Raw genomic sequence first — 17,896 nt, forward strand, 5'->3', positions numbered from 1 at the left:
ACTGTAGGGTAAATATGCCAGATCCAGACCGCCAATGGAAAAGCTAGAGAGCAGCCCCCATACTTTCCTGGATTACCCCTTCCCCTACCCCAAGCTATGCTCCCTCTCCTTTCTGGGGTTGGGGATGGGGCACTGAATCCCCACCAAGCTCTGAGCTTGCTCTCTTCCTCTCCAGGCCTTTGCAGATGCTGCTTTCACAGCCTGGAATGTCCTTTCTTCATTTCACCTGACCAAGTCCTTTTAACCTTCCAGAACCTAGCACAGAGCATCATTAACCCCTCACACTCAGCACTAGGTCAGATATCTCCCTTGTGCATTTAAAGTACCCCACACCTGCATTCATAACAACACTCAATATACCAGAATTGTCACTGCCTGTGACTTTGACCTCCTTTAACACAAGAACTGAACATTTTTCTTTTTAGAGCTAGTACTTCTCACAGTTCTTGACAGATGTTTAAAAGTGGCTGTAGAGGCGGGGTGTGGTGGCTCACGCCTGTAATCCCAGCACTTTGGGAGGCTGAGGTGGGCAGATCATGAGGTCAGGAGATTGAGACCATCCTGGCTAACTCAGTGAAACCCCGTCTCTACTAAAAATACAAAAAAATTAGTCGGGCGTGGTGGCAGGTGCCTATAGTCCCAGCTACTCGGGAGGCTGAGGCAGGAGAATGGCGTGAACCTGGGAGGTGGAGCTTGCAGTGAGCCAAGATCATGCCACTGCACTCCAGCCTGGGTGACAGAGCGAGACTCCGTCTCAAAAAAAAAAAAAAGGCTGCAGAACAAATGGAATAAATGGATCAATGAATAGATAGATGGATGCTTCAAACAGGCTCTCCTTGGAAAGACTGCCATAGAAGAGCAAGGCCTCAGGCTTGGGGAAAAAAGAGGAGTTCAAGTTAGGAATGAGTTTCTCCTGTCCCTCTCACCTAAACCTTGGTGAACTAGTTCCCAGAAATAGTAGAGTAAAGGAGGTGGTCCAGCCAGTTGTTACTGATCTGGATTGGCAGAAATGGAAGAAAAGATGCCGGAGTAGCAATGGAGTACTGATCCAGAAAAGGCAGAGAAGGGAAGCCGTATGTAAAAATACCAGCCTGAAGCTGCAAAAAGCTACAAACAAGAACCTCCCTAAGAGCTTATCATACCAACAAGAAGCACTACTATTAACGCTTATATCTTAGGGACTTTTTACAGTTCTGTGCATGTTGTAGCTCATTTTATCTTTACAAGAGTCTTATGAGTTGGGTGCTTATTCATATTTTATAGATGAGGAAACTGAGGCTCAGGAAACTTACCCAAGTCAATTCAGCTAGGAAGTGGCAATGCCGGAGTCTAAATCCAGACAGTCTAAATTTGGCATCCATGCTCTCAACCATGACAAGAGAAAAGCTGCCTCCCCTCCCATTTCCTGATCTCACCGATTCACCACCTACCCCAAGTTGCTAGAAAAACAATTCATCTTTTTTGATAGAAGAATATTCCTGTCAAGGCAGGATTCCCAGCTGTATTTGGTCTCATAGCTCAGGTAGAACAAAAGTGAGGTGAGGAAGAGAGCTGGGAGGGAGAAAGGCCCAGTGTCTGGGATGGTCCTTATATCCCCTTCCCTTGACAAACACATTCCCAGAAAGAATCAGTATAGAGGGAAAAGGGAGAGAACAGAAAAACTGCAGGGCAGGTCCAACTGACTGTCCCTCCCTGGAGAGTGGTCCCCTCCAGGCCTGGTCGCAGGGACTCTGTGGCCTGCATTCCAAAGATGGGCTTTGGTTTTTGGACCCAGGAAGAAGGGGCCAATATGCATCAGGGATCAAGTCAGAGTCAGTGACTCAGCCCACACAAGGCCCAGAGGTTCAGTAACACATCACAAGATGCTGAGACACGTCTCAAACACTTGCCAGCTGAGTCCATCTGGAACATGAGTTCTGAGCAGAAAAGAGCAGGGAGATGAGGGGAGGAGCCCTGGAAGTGCTAGTCAGTGAGAACTGACTCAGAGGTGACTTCCAAGGCCAACCTGGGGTGATCTGGCTGAGTCTCGGACCAGTCCCAAGTGCTGTGGAAGGTCATGAGAGTGGCAAGGCCGAACCTCAAGACCAGTTTCCCAAGCAGGGAGGAGAGGGTGACTCCAACACTGCCTAGCCTCTCCCACGCTGTCCCTTTCTGGTCTCACTCAGGCCAGGGAGGACTGTTTTCCCAGGATGGCCCACCCTGAAATGTAGGGGGCAAAAGAAAGGAGTGCCATCAAAAATCCCTGGGGCAGTCTTGTTGCCACTCCTCTGAATCCTTTCAAAGGAAAAGAGCTCATAAGCAAGGCCATGAAATTGTTCCCACTTGTATAAGCAGAATTCTCACACTTGTGACTATTGAGCTTGTGATGTGAAATTACTTGTTCCATGTCTGTCTTTCCCACTGGGCAGTAACTGTTACCAGGGAAGGGACCAGGCTGGTCTTGTTCACTTTTGCCTAGGAGAGTGCCTGGTACACAGCTGGTGCTCAACATATATGTGTTGGGTGATAAACTGTGCATGGACACTGGTCTTCTTCTAGCCCTTAGTTAGGAATTAGTATGAACAAGACCTCTTCCCGCCCTTCTTTACCGGACCAGCCTGCAGATGCTCTTGCTCCCCTCTCCGCCGTCCACCAGGGCCTCGTTTTGCATTTGCAGAGCCGGCAATTAAAACTCCCCCAGGAACTTTCTTAGAGCCAGAGCCCACGTCACATAGTTTGGGCCACCGCATGGAGCCTGGGCCTCCTCTGGCCCCAGTTGCAGCTCAGGTGTCAGAGGCTGGGCTGGGGGTGGGGGCTGGACTGGGAGGGCAAGATTTCTAGGAATCACTGGGGGCCTGAATTACTCAGATGAAGAATTTGAGAAGTTGATTCAGCTTTTGGGAGGAAATGTCAGTAACTAGGGGAAAAACAACTGGGATGAAGGGCGAGCTCCCTGGCTATGGGAAAGTGTGCTGGCTCCAAGTCAAACTGGCTCTCACCCAGATTTTTATTTCTCGTGTTTGGTGGTTACATAAAATAAGCTTATAAACTTAACTCCAGTTAGGAAAAAATACAACTATTTCAAATATTGATCCTGGATAATCCCTTCAAACCTGTCAGGGAGACCACCCGGTGTGAAGGGAGGTAGGGGCCCAGTAGGTGACAACTTCGGGAGGGCTGGGGCCAAGGAGGCTCTGGGGCTGCTTGATTTGGAATAGCACCTTCTCCATGCAGGATGTCTGTTTTACTGGTCACCTGGCTGCTTCCTACAGGATTTTAAGGACCAAGGGACACAAAGTTAATGTACAGGCATGCAGCCTCCAGCAGTGATTCCTAGCCTTTCTAGAGTGCTCCCATGCATCTGGTATTTGGTGACTCTTCCTCTCTGGGCAGAAATAATAGGTTAATGTATATTTTTCAAGTGGAAATGAATTAAAATAATTTTATCAGATTGATAAAACCATGACAAATACCAAATAGAGGAATTAACGAAGTATATGAATGGACAGTTCACTACAGGAAAACAAACGCCAAATGAATGTGTGCAAAGATGTTCATCCCCAACAGTCACCAAAGAAATGCAATCAAAACAACCAGGTACTATTTTGTGTCTTTCAGATTAAAAGGACTAGAAAGAAATAATATCGTTTGTCAGTTTTAACTCTTGGAAGACCAGCGAGTCAACTGGAAGACCACTAGGCCCGAGGCCTCAGTCCAATGACTGGTCACCATATTCTCATATAAAAAGCGTAGAGAGACAGAGTTCTTCCCAAATGCCTACAATAACCAGTTAGAAAATACAATGGGAGGCCGGGCGCGGTGGCTCACGCTTGTAATCCCAGCACTTTGGGAGGCCGAGGCGGGCGGATCACGAGGTCAGGAGATCGAGACCACAGTGAAACCCCGTCTCTACTAAAAATACAAAAAAATTAGCCGGGCGTGGTGGCGGGCGCCTGTAGTCCCAGCTACTCGGAGAGGCTGAGGCAGGAGAATGGCGTGAACCCAGGAGGCGGAGCTTGCAGTGAGCCGAGATTGTGCCACTGCACTCCAGCCTGGGCGACAGAGCGAGACTCCATCTCAAAAAAAAAAAAAAAAAAGAAAATACAATGGGAAAAAAATTCCTTTCACAGTAGCAACAACAACAACAAAATTTTAAGTGCCCAGGAATTAATAAATTAATATAACAAGAAATGAGGAAGCTAGATAAAAAAAGCATTCTGCCTTCCTTCCTTCCTTCCTTCCTTCCTTTCTTTCTTCTTTCCCTCTGTGGCGCTGGCTGCAATCTACTCGGCTCGCTGCTGCCCGCGCCACGGACTGCCTGGGACTGCCGGCGCACGCCACCGCTGCCTGCCTTTTCTCCTTTGGCTGCAGGCACGCGTTTGCCGTGTTGGCCACGCTGGTCGCCAGCTCCTGACGCCGAGTGCTCTGCCCGCCTCAGCCTCCCGAGGTACTGGGACTGCAGACGGAGTCTCGCTCACCCGGTGCTCGGTGTTGCCCCGGCTGGAGTGCAGTGGCGTGGTCTGGCCTCGCGGCAGCCTCCGCCTCCAAGCCGCCTGCCTTGGCCTACCAGGGTGCTGGGATTGCAGCCCCTGCCCGGCCGCCGCCCCGTCTGGGAGGTGGGGAGCGTCTCTGCCTGGCCACCCATCGTCTGGGAAGTGAGGAGCGCCTCTGCCTGGCCACCCACCGTCTGGGAAGTGAGGAGCGCCTCTGCCCGACCACTCACCGTCTGGGAAGTGAGGAGCGCCTCTGCCCGGCCACCCATTGTCTGGGAAGTGAGGAGCGCCTCTGCCCGGCCGCCCCGTCTGGGAAGTGAGGAGCGCCTCTGCCCGGCCACCCATCGTCTGGGAAGTGAGGAGCGCCTCTGCCCGGCCACCCATCGTCTGGGAAGTGAGGAGCGCCTCTGCCCGGCCACCCCATCTGGGAAGTGAGGAGTGCCTCTGCCCGGCCACCCATCGTCTGGGAGGTGAGGAGCGCCTCTGCCCGGCCGCCCCATCTGGGAGGAAGTGAGGAGCGCCTCTGCCCGGCCACCCCGTCTGGGAAGAAGTGAGGAGCGCCTCTGCCCGGCCGCCCCCTCTGGGAAGTGAGGAGCGCCTCTGCCTGACCACCCATCATCTGGGAAGTGAGGAGCGCCTCTGCCCGGCCACCCATCGTCTGGGAAGTGAGGAGCGCCTCTGCCCGGCCACCCATCGTCTGGGAAGTGAGGAGCGCCTCTGCCCGGCCACCCACTGTCTGGGAAGTGAGGAGCACCTCAGCCCAGCCGCCCTATCTGGGAGGTGAGGAGCGCCTCTGCCCGGCCGCCCCGTCCGGGAAGAAGTGAGGAGCGCCTCTGCCCGGCCGCCCCGTATGGGAAGTGAGGAGCGCCTCTGCCCGGCCACCCACCGTCTGGGAAGTGAGGAGCGCCTCTGCCCGGCCACCCACCGTCTGGGAAGTGAGGAGCGCCTCTGCCCGGCCACCCACCGTCTGGGAAGTGAGGAGCGCCTCTGCCCGGCCACCCACCGTCTGGGAAGTGAGGAGCGCCTCTGCCCGGCCACCCACCGTCTGGGAAGTGAGGAGCGCCTCTGCCCGGCCACCCACCGTCTGGGAAGTGAGGAGCGCCTCTGCCCGGCCACCCACCGTCTGGGAAGTGAGGAGCGCCTCTGCCCGGCCACCCACCGTCTGGGAAGTGAGGAGCGCCTCTGCCCGGCCACCCATCGTCTGGGAAGTGAGGAGCGCCTCTGCCCGGCCACCCACCGTCTGGGAGTGAGGAGCGCCTCTGCCCGGCCGCCCCGTCTGGGAAGTGAGGAGCGCCTCTGCCCGGCCGCCCCGTCCGGGAAGAAGTGAGGAGCGCCTCTGCCCGGCCGCCCCATCCGGGAAGAAGTGAGGAGCGCCTCTGCCCGGCCGCCCCGTCCGGGAAGAAGTGAGGAGTGCCTCTGCCCGGCCGCCCCGTCCGGGAAGAAGTGAGGAGCGCCTCTGCCCGGCCGCCCCGTCCGGGAAGAAGTGAGGAGCGCCTCTGCCCGGGCACCCCATCCGGGAAGTGAGGAGCGCCTCTGCCCGGCCGCCCCGGCCGGGAAGAAATGAGGAGCGCCTCTGCCTGGGCGCCCCATCCGGGAAGAAGTGAGGAGTGCCTCTGCCCGGCCGCCCCAACCGGGAAGAAGTGAGGAGCGCCTCTGCCCGGCCACCCACCGTCTGGGAAGTGAGGAGCGCCTCTGCCCGGCCACCCACCGTCTGGGAAGTGAGGAGCACCTCTGCCCGGACACCCACCGTCTGGGAAGTGAGGAGCGCCTCTGCCCGGCCACCCACCGTCTGGGAAGTGAGGAGCGCCTCTGCCCGGCCGCCCCGTCTGGGAAGTGAGGAGCGCCTCTGCCCGGCCACCCATCGTCTGGGAAGTGAGGAGCGCCTCTGCCCGGCCACCCATCGTCTGGGAAGTGAGGAGCGCCTCTGCCCGGCCACCCTGTCTGGGAAGTGAGGAGCGCCTCTGCCCGGCCGCCCCATCTGGGAAGTGAGGAGCGCCTCTGCCCGGCCACCCATCGTCGGGGAGGTGAGGAGCGCCTCTGCTCGGCCGCCCCGTCCGGGAAGAAGTGAGGAGCGCCTCTGCCCGGCCGCCCCGTCCGGGAAGAAGTGAGGAGCGCCTCTGCCCGGCCGCCCCGTCCGGGAAGAAGTGAGGAGCGCCTCTGCCCGGCCGCCCCGTCCGGGAAGAAGTGAGGAGCGCCTCTGCCCGGCCGCCCCGTCGGGAAGAAGTGAGGAGCGCCTCTGCCCGGCTGCCCCGTCTGGGAGGTGAGGAGCGCCTCTGCCCGGCCACCCATCGTCTGGGAGGTGAGGAGCGCCTCTGCCCGGCCACCCATCGTCTGGGAGGTGAGGAGCGCCTCTGCCCGGCCACCCATCGTCTGGAAAGTGAGGAGCGCCTCTGCCCGGCTGCCCCATCTGGGAAGTGAGGAGTGCCTCTGCCCGGCCACCCATCGTCTGGGAGGTGAGGAGCGCCTCTGCCCGGCCACCCATCGTCTGGGAGGTGAGGAGCGCCTCTGCCCGGCCGCCCATCGTCTTGGAAGTGAGGAGCGCCTCTGCCCGGCCACCCATCGTCTGGGAAGTGGGGAGCGCCTCTGCCCGACCACCCATCGTCTGGGAAGTGAGGAGCGCCTCTGCCCGGCCACCTATCGTCTGGGAAGAAGTGAGGAGCGTCTCTGCCTGGCCGCCCCATCTGGGAAGTGAGGAGCCCCTCTGCCCGGCCGCCCCGTGTCTGGGTAGAAGTGAGGAGCTCCTCTGCCTGGCCGCTCCGTCTGGGAGGTCTACCACGGAGGCCAGAAGCAATGTGGGGGCTGGACGTGGTGGCTCACGCCTGTGGTCCCGGCACTCTAGGGGGCGAGGCGGGTTGATCACTTCGGGCTAGGAGTTCGAGACCAGTCTGGCCAACTTGGCGAAACATGAAGAATACAACAGACAAACCAACCAACCAACTCAATGACAACAAAACAGGTCTACCCTGGAGTCATACTCTAATTTTTTCTATTTTCCTCCCTTTCTGATCCTTTATCCCACTTTCTTTTTCTTCCTCTTCCTTCTCCCTCTTCTTTGTCAAATAGAGGATTGAGTTATTATCACTGATCCATATAAAGTCCCTCTCTCATTTATTTTAACTCCCACCCCCATTTCTATTCCCCGACTTCCCATGTGCAACCTTCCTAATATGTTTGATATGCATCTTTTTGTTTGTATGTATTTTTAGAAAATGTTTATTGTTTTTGTATGCAAAAAAAATTAATAAAAAAAAAAAAAAAGTTGTCATAGTTCTACCAGGGCCATCCCTTTCCCGGAGCAGCAAGTTAGCACTACTTCCCCAGGTGCATACGAGGGAGTTAAATCCTGCATCATAGGAGAATACTCCCATATCAGTATGCTCTCCATGGCAGGAGACTCTAAGTTGGCCCCATGATCCCACCTTCTAGTGTTCACATTCTTGTGTAATCCCCCCATAGAGTGCAATCCAGACACATGCTGAGTTCTATGTGGTTACTTGTATGTGAGTAACATTTGTCTTGCTAGGAGGACTCTCTCTTGCTGGCTTCCAAGGAGCAAGATGCCATGTCATGAGTTGCCTTAAGGAGAGGGCCATGTGGCAAGGCACTGAAGGTGGCCTCTGACAGACAGCCAGTGAGAAACAGGCCTTCAGTCTGTTAGTCTGCAAGGCCCTGAATCCTGCCAACAACTGTGTAAACATAGAAGTGGGTTCTTCTTCACTTGAGCTTTCAGGTAAGATCTCAGCTCAGGCTGACACCTTGATTGCAGCCTTGCAGAGGACCCAGGAAATCTGTGCTGGAACTCTTGACCCAGTGAAACTGTGAGAAAATAAATGTGTGTTCTTTTAAGCCACAAAGTTTGTGGGGTACTGTAATACAGAAATAGATAACTAATACACTTATGTTCTGTCCATCCTCTGCCTTGATCAGTCTTAGAATCTAGTCCCATACACACTGTCCCAGGTTTGACCAAGTCATACTGGCCAGGTCTGGAGCTCCTTTCTTCTCTTAGCAGGTCTGGCACTTCCCCAGCTGTGATATATTGTGACTTGACCCTAGTTATTGGTTTTAGCAATTGACAGCTACATTTTGCCAGAGGTGATGGGGTCCTCATAGCCAGCCTGCCAGTGAGTGATGCCATCCAAAAATCCCATTTTAGAGTCTGCATCCTAAGACCACTCCTCGTATCAACTGTCATAGCTCAGGTACCCAGAGAAACAGATTGCAAGATTCTGAGATGTGCGTGCAGGAGGTTTTTTTGGGGTACACTCTTGGAACAAACATCTTCAAGGAGTGAGGGAAGCAAGATTGAGCAGGCGAATAAATTGACCTGCACTGCAGTTGCAACAAAGGTTTCAGCTGCTCCTATAAGTTGCCATAGCACCCAAATGGCCTTCAGTGCTGTTCTGCTTTGAGGCAAGAGGGCTGGGGACTTAAAACTTTCTCATCATCCAAAATTGTTGAAGGCAGGCTGCTTGCAGGGAAGGGGGCATGATCTTGGCAGGCAAATCTTCACTGGGGGAAATATCCCAAGAGAAAGTCAGCTGAGAACAGTCAATCGCCAACACTCCCAGCAGGAAGGGGGGTAAGTACACCAATCCTGAGCACATCCAACACCCATTACATTCTCCCTAGAGGTCCTCCTCCACCTATTTCCACCCCATCTCACACTTCTCCAGCCACCCCACCCAGATACTAGCCTCTCTCACCTTCAAGAAAGACCGGTTATTGGACCTGTAAAATCAGGCTGGGAGTGTCCCGTCCCCAGGAGCTGGCAAAACAACAGGCTCCAAGGGCCTCAGTCTCATCCTCACCATCCCAGAGCAGCTTGGGAAGTGATCCTATGTGGCCCTACAATGTTCAGTGAAGAGAACACAGGAGAAGAAGCCACTGGGAAAGAAACCAGTCCTTTCCCTTCTGCTCAGTGGGCTGCACAATGCCAGGTCAGTGTATGATCTCACTTAACCATCACAGCAACTGTGAGCTGCAAATTGTTCTCTCTGCTTTCCCAGTGAAGAGTCTGAGTGTCAGAGGGATTCAGTAATGTGGGTGCCAGTCTCTCTGTAGCAGCTGCTCTCTCTGTCTTCTATGCTGCCCCTTCCTCATCCTGCCCCTAAGTACTGGAATCACTCACTTATGAGGGAGTCTCACCCCACTCTATGGCTGTAAGTACCATTTTTGCACTGATGATTCTTCAGCTTTGTATCTTCAGCTCAGACTGCTCCCCAGAACTCCCAGCCTGGATATTCATTTGCCTTCTCAGCATCTTTTCTTGGATATCAAAGAATGAACTTGATAGTTCAAAACAGAGTTCTTGGTTTTCTCTGCCAAATCTCACCACCCGCATTCCTACCGCCTTAGTTTCCATTCCTACCCAGAATGGTACTGTCATTCTTCCAGTTGCTCAGGCCAAACACCTGGTGTTGTCCTTGACATTGCTTTTTCTCTCATACTTCATGTCCAATCTATTTGCATATATTATCATATTTTCCTTTGAATCTGACCCTTTCTTATCAACTCTGCTGCCACCATACTGGCCTAAACCACTGTCATCTCCCATCAGTACTATTGCAAGAGCTACTTCCTTGGTCTTTGCTCCTCAGTGTCTTCTCTACATAGTAGCCAGAGTGATCCTTTTAAACTGTAAGATCATTTGGGAGGCCAAGGTGGGAGGATTGTTTGAGGCCAGTAGTTTGAGACCAGCCTAGGTAACATAGACTTCGTCTCAAGTTTAAAAATCAGCTGAGCACAGTGGCACACACTGGTAGTCCTAGCTACTCGAGAGACAGAGGCAGGAGGATTGTTTGAGGCCAGGAGTTTGAGACCAGCCTAGGTAACATAGTAAGACTTCGTCTCAAGTTTAAAAATCAGCTGAGCACAGTGGCACACACTGGTAGTCCTAGCTACTCGAGAGACAGAGCAGGAGGATTGCTTGAGCCCAGAGTTTGAGGTTGCAGTGAGCTATGATCATACCACTACACTCTAGCCTGGGCAACAGAGCAAGATCCTGCCTCAAAAATAAATAAATAAATGAAATGAAATATAAGATCATGTCCTTCTTCAATTCAACACTTTCCAGTAGCTTCTTATTTCATCCAGAATAAAATCCAAAGTCCTTGCCATGGCTTACAAGACTACCTGATCTGGCACCCCCTCAACCCCTCTGTCCTCATTTCTCACTCTCATCTCTTGCTCCTACATCTCACCCTTTCTTTATTCCACTCTAACCAGTATGGCCTCATTGCCAGTCCTCAATACCCCCAAAATGTTGCTCCTATCACAGCCCATTGCAGTCCTCGTTTCCTTATAGAGATTTATATCACTCCCTGCAACACTCTTTCTTTTGGTCTCTGCTCCAATGCGCTCTGTTTGGGTGCCTCTCCCTATATCAAAGAGGCATTTCTTACCAGCCTAGCTTAAAACAGATGCTGTCCTCACCTCATCATTCTCTAACACTCTTATTCTGGTCTATTTTTCTGCATATTGTGTGTTTGTTTGATAGCCTCTCCACCTAGAATGTAAGTTCCATGAAGGCAAGTCTGCTGTTCACTGACGTGTCTCCAGCATCTAGAACAGTACCTGGCACACAATGAGGGCTCAACCAATGTTTGTTGCAAGAATAAGTGAATGAGTGAATAAACTGCCATGGCAGAGACATGGCCTGGCAGGTTTCTTGTGAGGTTTTTGGAAAATGTTCTATGAAAGCTCAGAGAGCAGCAGGTAATAGCAGAAACTGGTATATTGGCTGCCCCTTTTTTTCAGTCTAGGGATTTCTCATCCTGTATTTGTTGTTGTCTTATCACCTCATTCAAAATGGAGTTCTAAAACCTCATGGCTTCTACCCAGACCAACAGGGTTTATGACATGGCACAACCAAACCGTTCCTTCTTCCTTATCCATTTCCCAAACACAAATCCACATCCACATCTACATCTACACCTGCACCTAGCTTTAGCAAACAAATTTTCACAGAACACATTTAGCTAACCAAATATATAAAAATATATATTTACAAAAAGATTTTAGGAGATGTTTACCCATTTCACAGAAGGAACTTTTGCTTTGGAAAAGGATTCACCACAAGAATCCTTTCCATAACCAGTTCACCAAATCATTTTAAAATAGGACTTGACTTCAAGTGTCTCTCCTAGAAGAAAAGGAAGAAGCCTGTATTTACCAAATATCCATATGTTCACATCACTGGGCCTACACTATTGGCTATTACTTTATTTAATTCTGATACTCTGTGACTTAGTGAGTTATACCAGGGTTCTATCTCATTATTACATCCATCTATTGTATCTTTTGAGTTTCTCTGAATTTCACAAATGATTATATTTTATCCAAGGAAAAATATAAAAATACATAGCATGCTGGGGTCATTTAGTTTTGGAACAAATAGATTTTATACACCTCAAAAACACTTAAGAAGGCAACTTCCATTTCCAGCCATTATGGAGTAACTAGCAACAGACTAGTCTTCCTGTTTTAAACAACTCTTAAACTGGAAAAAATGTATGAAATAATTGTTTTCAGACTTTAGACAGTATTGAGATTCCTGAGAGGAGGAAAACAAATGAGATGAACTTGTCAATTGCCCTGGCTTTTTGTCTGGAGCACTTTGCCCACTGTAGTACAAGGAGGGGGTGCTCTGATAGTGGATGGTCCTCTTGCTAAGCCAAGATGGCAGCACTATTGAAATGGTTGGAACTTGTGGGCAAGGCACTGGAGAAAAGGTAACTTTGCAGAGAAAGGACTCTACACATCTGCTTAGAGGTCCCCATGAGTCTTTAGCTGATATTAAGCTGTACTTGTGTGGGACAAGACTCCATGAGTTGGGACAAAGACTTAACTGTCAGGGAAAAAAATAACCACTGGGATGATGTGAACTAAATAACCACAAAAACTCACACAGCCCTAGGAGACATTAAAGTTTTGAGCAGCCAGATGGAGAGATCTCACTGAACACCCCAAGCAGTCATTAGAGACCCCAGGAAGGCCATATCTTAGGATAGTGCTAATTTAACCTTACAATAAAGGCTACTCTAGTAAAGACTACTCTAATAAGGCTTAAAAACAGGCTTATTTAGTTAGTTAGAGAGGCTAAGGGAGGGGAAAAGGAGAGGAGAAGGACAGGGGGCAAAACAAATCCTGTAAAAACCAAGTTGATCCACAAGTAAATTAACTACCAACTAGAACAAAACTCATCATAATTAAAGAAGACAACAAAATCCAGAATTCAACAATGTAGCACTGACAATGTCCAGCATCCAATCAAAGATTACTAAACATCTGAAGAAGTATAAAAAAGTGACCTATAGTGAGAAGAAATATCAGCCAACAGAAATAAATGCTTCTAATGTTTTCCTTGCAATGTGATACAGTATTTTCTTTTCAGAATTAGAACTCTGATTCAGTAAGAAGGTAAATGATATTCTGGTTATTTTGTTTAAAAGGCAGAGAAGTATATAATATTTTTAAGGATTTATGTCCCAGATAGACTCAATAGAAACCTGGGGTAAGTTTTACCTGTTTGACAATAACTCTTGAATCATATGAATAATTTACAACTTCATAGAATTATCACACTGCAAGTGGTCATGGAGATCATCTATTCCTTCATTTGAGAGATGAGAAAACCAAAGCCCAGTGACTTGTTATGGTAAGAAGCAGCTGGGTAATCATTGAGTCAGGTTAATTCCAAAGCCTAGGCTTTTTCCATGCTGCTTCTAGAGCCATCTTGTTAATTTTTAAATTCCACAGTATTGCAGACCTGCTAAGGATGGCACCATCCTAGGCATTGGACATAGAGCCATGAACAAGTTGGATATGACCCCTCTTCATGGAGCTCGCATTCTAGGGCAAAAGGCATGCAATAAGCAAGAAAACAAATGTATATAAATTCTAGATTGGGAGAAGTTCTCAGAAGAAAATAAAGACAGAAAAATGGGATAGAGAATGACTGGGGGGTGAGAGAGGTGCCAAATTTGGTTTGTGTGGTGACAGAAGGCTTCTCTAAGAAGGTGACATCTGCCCTGAGGCCTCAATGATGATAAAGAGCCAGCCATATGAAAATCAGCAGGAAAATAATTCCAGGATGAGGGATAGCAAGTACAAAGTCTCTAAGGTGGGAATGAGTTTGGCATGACCATGGTAACAAGGAATGGAGAGGGGAATGGTGATAAAGAGTTAGGGATTGCAGACTTGCATCCTGGACCTATTGCTAATTTTCTATATTGCTTAGTTAAGTCTAGGTGATCACTAAGGCTTTGATATATTATGGTTCTCTAATTTATGGAGCATATTCAATGTGACAATAACAAGAAGTACCATGCAGAGAATAAAGAAACAAGATAATGTCCTATGTATGGTGCAGAAAGAATGGGCTTTGAAATCAGCTTAACTCATTTGGATCCACATGTATTAACCACGTATTCTTGGATAACTTCTTTAAGGCCTTATTAGAGTCTCAGCTTCTTTACTGATAAAAATAGGTATAATGCTAAGTAGCACAGAGTGACCAGAAAAATTGACTGAGATGTGTAATAAAACCAAGCCCAGTGTTTGGCACATATTAGCAGCTCAAAAAAAATGTTATTTTAAACCTTCTGTCTGGGGAACATGACTGATAATACTCACTATAAAGGCATGTGAAAACATCTAAGGAGAGGATGAAAGGGTTCATTAAGCACAGATCTGTGTGACATACCTACTAAGTGCCAGGCACTGTTCTAAGTGCTGGGGATGGACTGATGAGCATGACACACACCCTGTTTCTTTTGGAGCTTGCATTCTGGATAGGGATGTAGCAAGATGAGCTGCAGACAAAACTCCTCAGACACCGAGTTAAAGAAGGAAGGGGTTTATTTGGCCGGGGTCATCGGTAAGACTCCTGTCTCAAGAGCCGAGCCCCCTGAGTGAGCAATTCCTGTCCCTTTTAAGGGCTCACAACTCTAAGGGGGTGCGCGTGAGAGGGTCGTGATCAATTGAGCAAGCAGGGGGTATGTGAATGGGGGCTGCAGGCACCGGTAATTAGATCGGAACAAAACAGGATAGGGATTTTCTCAGTGCTTTTCTATACAATGTCTGTAACCTATGGATAACATCAATGATTAAGTCAGGGGTCGATCTTTAACTACCAGGCCCAGGGTGTGGCACCAGGCTGTCTGCTTGTGGATTTCATTTCTGCCTTTTAGTTTTTACTTCTTTCTTTGGAGGCAGAAATTGGGCATAAGACAGTATGAGGGGTGGTCTCCTCCCTTATTTCCCCGCTTTGAGACTCTCACTCAATAGTGGGAGTTCTCGCTTTTATTTTTACTACCCATGTTTTCTTGCAAGACAGATCGATAGTGATTTATATAGTACACTTGTGCTGAACCATTTTGGTGAACTAAGGTAGCGATGAAGCTTTTTATCATTTGAAGAAGTACAGGTAGCAAACAAGGGAGCAGTAAGCAGGTTCCTATTACTATTATAACTCTTATTATAAGAGTTTTAAATCTTTCTAGTGCTGGGAACCATTTTCTAAACATGGCCCCAGGATCAAATCCATGCCACACTTACATGGGCATATGTGCCAGTTTTGTCATATCTCTATGTCTTTAACTACTGCCCTTGATTATCTATGTGTAGGCAGCAATTAGTAAGGTTAAATTTCCTACAGACCGACCTCTCAGCTGCTAGCAAGCAGTCGAGAGCTAATCTATTTTGATAGATAGCATTTCTTTTCTGAGTTTCTTGCTGGTCCAGAATAGTCAAGGCTCTGCCGGTTTTTTTAGTGATTATTTTTAAGATAGCTTGTAACTGTATGATTCAGCTGATCATGTAAATGGGGGGCCGGTATCCCCATGAGCCATCTTGTGCTTAAGTAGCAGGCCTATAATATTGTATGATTCTCTCAGGGGGCCATTTATTATTTTTAAAATTTTCTATAGCTATGCTTCTCTTTTCACGTGAAGCATAGACAGGGAAGCCCAGGAGTTCACCTGTTTTTATGGGCAGTAGGAAGAAAGACGGTTTAATAGTGCCAATAACACAACTACCTGCCCACTGGTCAGGTAATTTGGTGTAAGCTCTATGCCCACATAGCCAGTATAATCCAGTGGGGGCTGTCCAGTCCCAGTGGGACTCCGGGTGGGTCCACATGGTTTGCAACTTAGGGAATTTACTAAATGGATTTCTCTGTGTGTGATTTGAACTCCACCAAGTGACTGTTTTTGTGGTACCATTACACAGTTTCTGTCTCAGACAACTAAGTCGCCCTGCGGGGTGAGTGAATTCTTTTCCTTCTCTAGCTATGCAATATTGTCTAATAATTGAGGCTTTTAGGGCCCAGAAATTATCAGGGTGATTCTTTTGAGCCGGGAATTCATCAGGAACTGGGTCTGTAGGTACTAATTCTTGGGCTTCCCATGGCCATTGATCTCCTATTACAGTTCCTCCACATACATAACATGAAGTGACATTGAGAGACTGGGCTACATGCTCGGCTAATTGCAAAAACAAATTTCTTGTTTTTCCTGGAATTTCTGGTACTGGCACATTTAGTTCATCACAGAAAGTTTGAAACACTGGCTCAGGAGAGCATTTGTAAACTTCTCTTTGAACCAAGATGTTTACTCGAGGATCCAGTCTGGCCCCATCGATTCTTAAGATCACACTCTCCTCTTTTTTTCTAGAGAGGATCGAGGGGATTGGTAATTACTAGCTCTAAGGGATTAGATTGTCCTTTAGTACAGGAAGGGCCATTTTTTCCTTTCTGAAGGTGGACTGGATCTTTATTTTTTTTTATCCAAGTGGCCTAAATAACACAAGACCAGTATTTACATTTATTTCTACACAGTCCTAATTTATGACAGATATACTTATTTTCTGCCATATAGCCTCTTTTCTAATTAAGAGAGCCACACCTTATTTCTAACTTATTATCGACAGCACAGGCATCAAATTTTAAGGTGACTTGTTTGGGCACCCCTTTTCCTTCTGTTCTGGCTAACACTTTACTCATATCGTTTATGAGCCTCCACCAGTCCTCAGTCCTTAATCTTATTTTAAAAACTGTGGTTATAGGAGGCTCAGATGGGTAATAACACACATCAGGTTGGTCATTTCCTGGGCTACATACCTTGTATAGAATAACATTATACAAACAAGTTTTTTTTTTTTTTTTTTTTGAGACGGAGTCTTGCTCTGTCCCCCAGGCTGGAGTGCAGTGGCGCGATCTCAGCTCACTGCAAGCTCCGCCTCCCGGGGTTCACGCCATTCTCCAGCCTCAGCCTCCCGAGTAGCTGGGACTACAGGTGCCTGCCAACACGCCCGGTTAATTTTTTTGTATTTTTAGTAGAGACGGGGTTTCACTGTGTTAGCCAGGATGGCCTCGATCTCCTGACCTCGTGATCCGCCCATCTCGGCCTCCCAAAGTGCTGGGATTACAGGCTTGAGCCACTGCGCCCGGCCAACAAGTTCTATTTAGAGTTCCAGTACACTTACAATAACCATAAAATAATAGGACCGTAGCAACCTTTTGTCCTACCTCAGTGACTTGATGTATACACTGGGAACAGTTTTTCTTCTTTTCACCCTTTGATGAGAACGTGATCTTCAGGCTGGTGCTGGTTTACCGGAAATTTTAGGGGTGGTACACGTGCTAAAAGACTTTTAGTTTTTGAGGGAAAGGAAAGTGGAAGATAAACCAAGTATAGTTTTTAAGAAATTGACCTTTTGTTTTAAATGTGGGGACCTTGGCAGTGGACTTTATAGTCCTTAGTGCCTTTTTACTGAGAAATTTCCTTTAGCACCTATTTTTATTAGTTTTTAAACCAAAGAAAGCCAAATACCATCTAACAATGCTTCTCGTACGATTTTTATACCAGATAAGCTAAATTTTATCTTTATGTTAGTGTGTTATTAATGTTAAACCTAATTTTAATAAAACTTTGTAGACATATTTATCTAATTTTTAATGTTTGACCATAAGGTAAGATTTTATAGACTCTTTTTAACCTTTTATAATTTTTGCTAAAGAGGTTGGTGCTTTAAGAAAAACCTGTTATGCTTTTACTTTAATGTCCAGTTTACAGAAAAACTGGATGATACTTCTTTAACTTTAGCTAATATGTGTACACAGAGAAATTTTTTTACAATTAATATTTTAACACTTGTTTAAATATTCAAAATAGTAATTTTTTTAACTTTATAATGTAGGTTAAAATGTACATTCTTATGCCTCCTTATAATTCTTTTACCAAAGGTATATTTTACTTTTTTTATACACCTTGCACATAAACTGTTTTTTTTTTTTTTAATAGTTTTACATTCAGGAGGCCTAGTTACTTTTAAATTATACAACATTTTTTGAATAAATTCTTTTTTATAACATTTTTTCTCTTTCATGACTTTCACAGACAATTCCTTGACATGCCTCAACT

The sequence above is a fragment of the Symphalangus syndactylus genome, chromosome 12, assembly GCF_028878055.3.
Source record: "Symphalangus syndactylus isolate Jambi chromosome 12, NHGRI_mSymSyn1-v2.1_pri, whole genome shotgun sequence".
NCBI lineage: Eukaryota > Metazoa > Chordata > Mammalia > Primates > Hylobatidae > Symphalangus > Symphalangus syndactylus.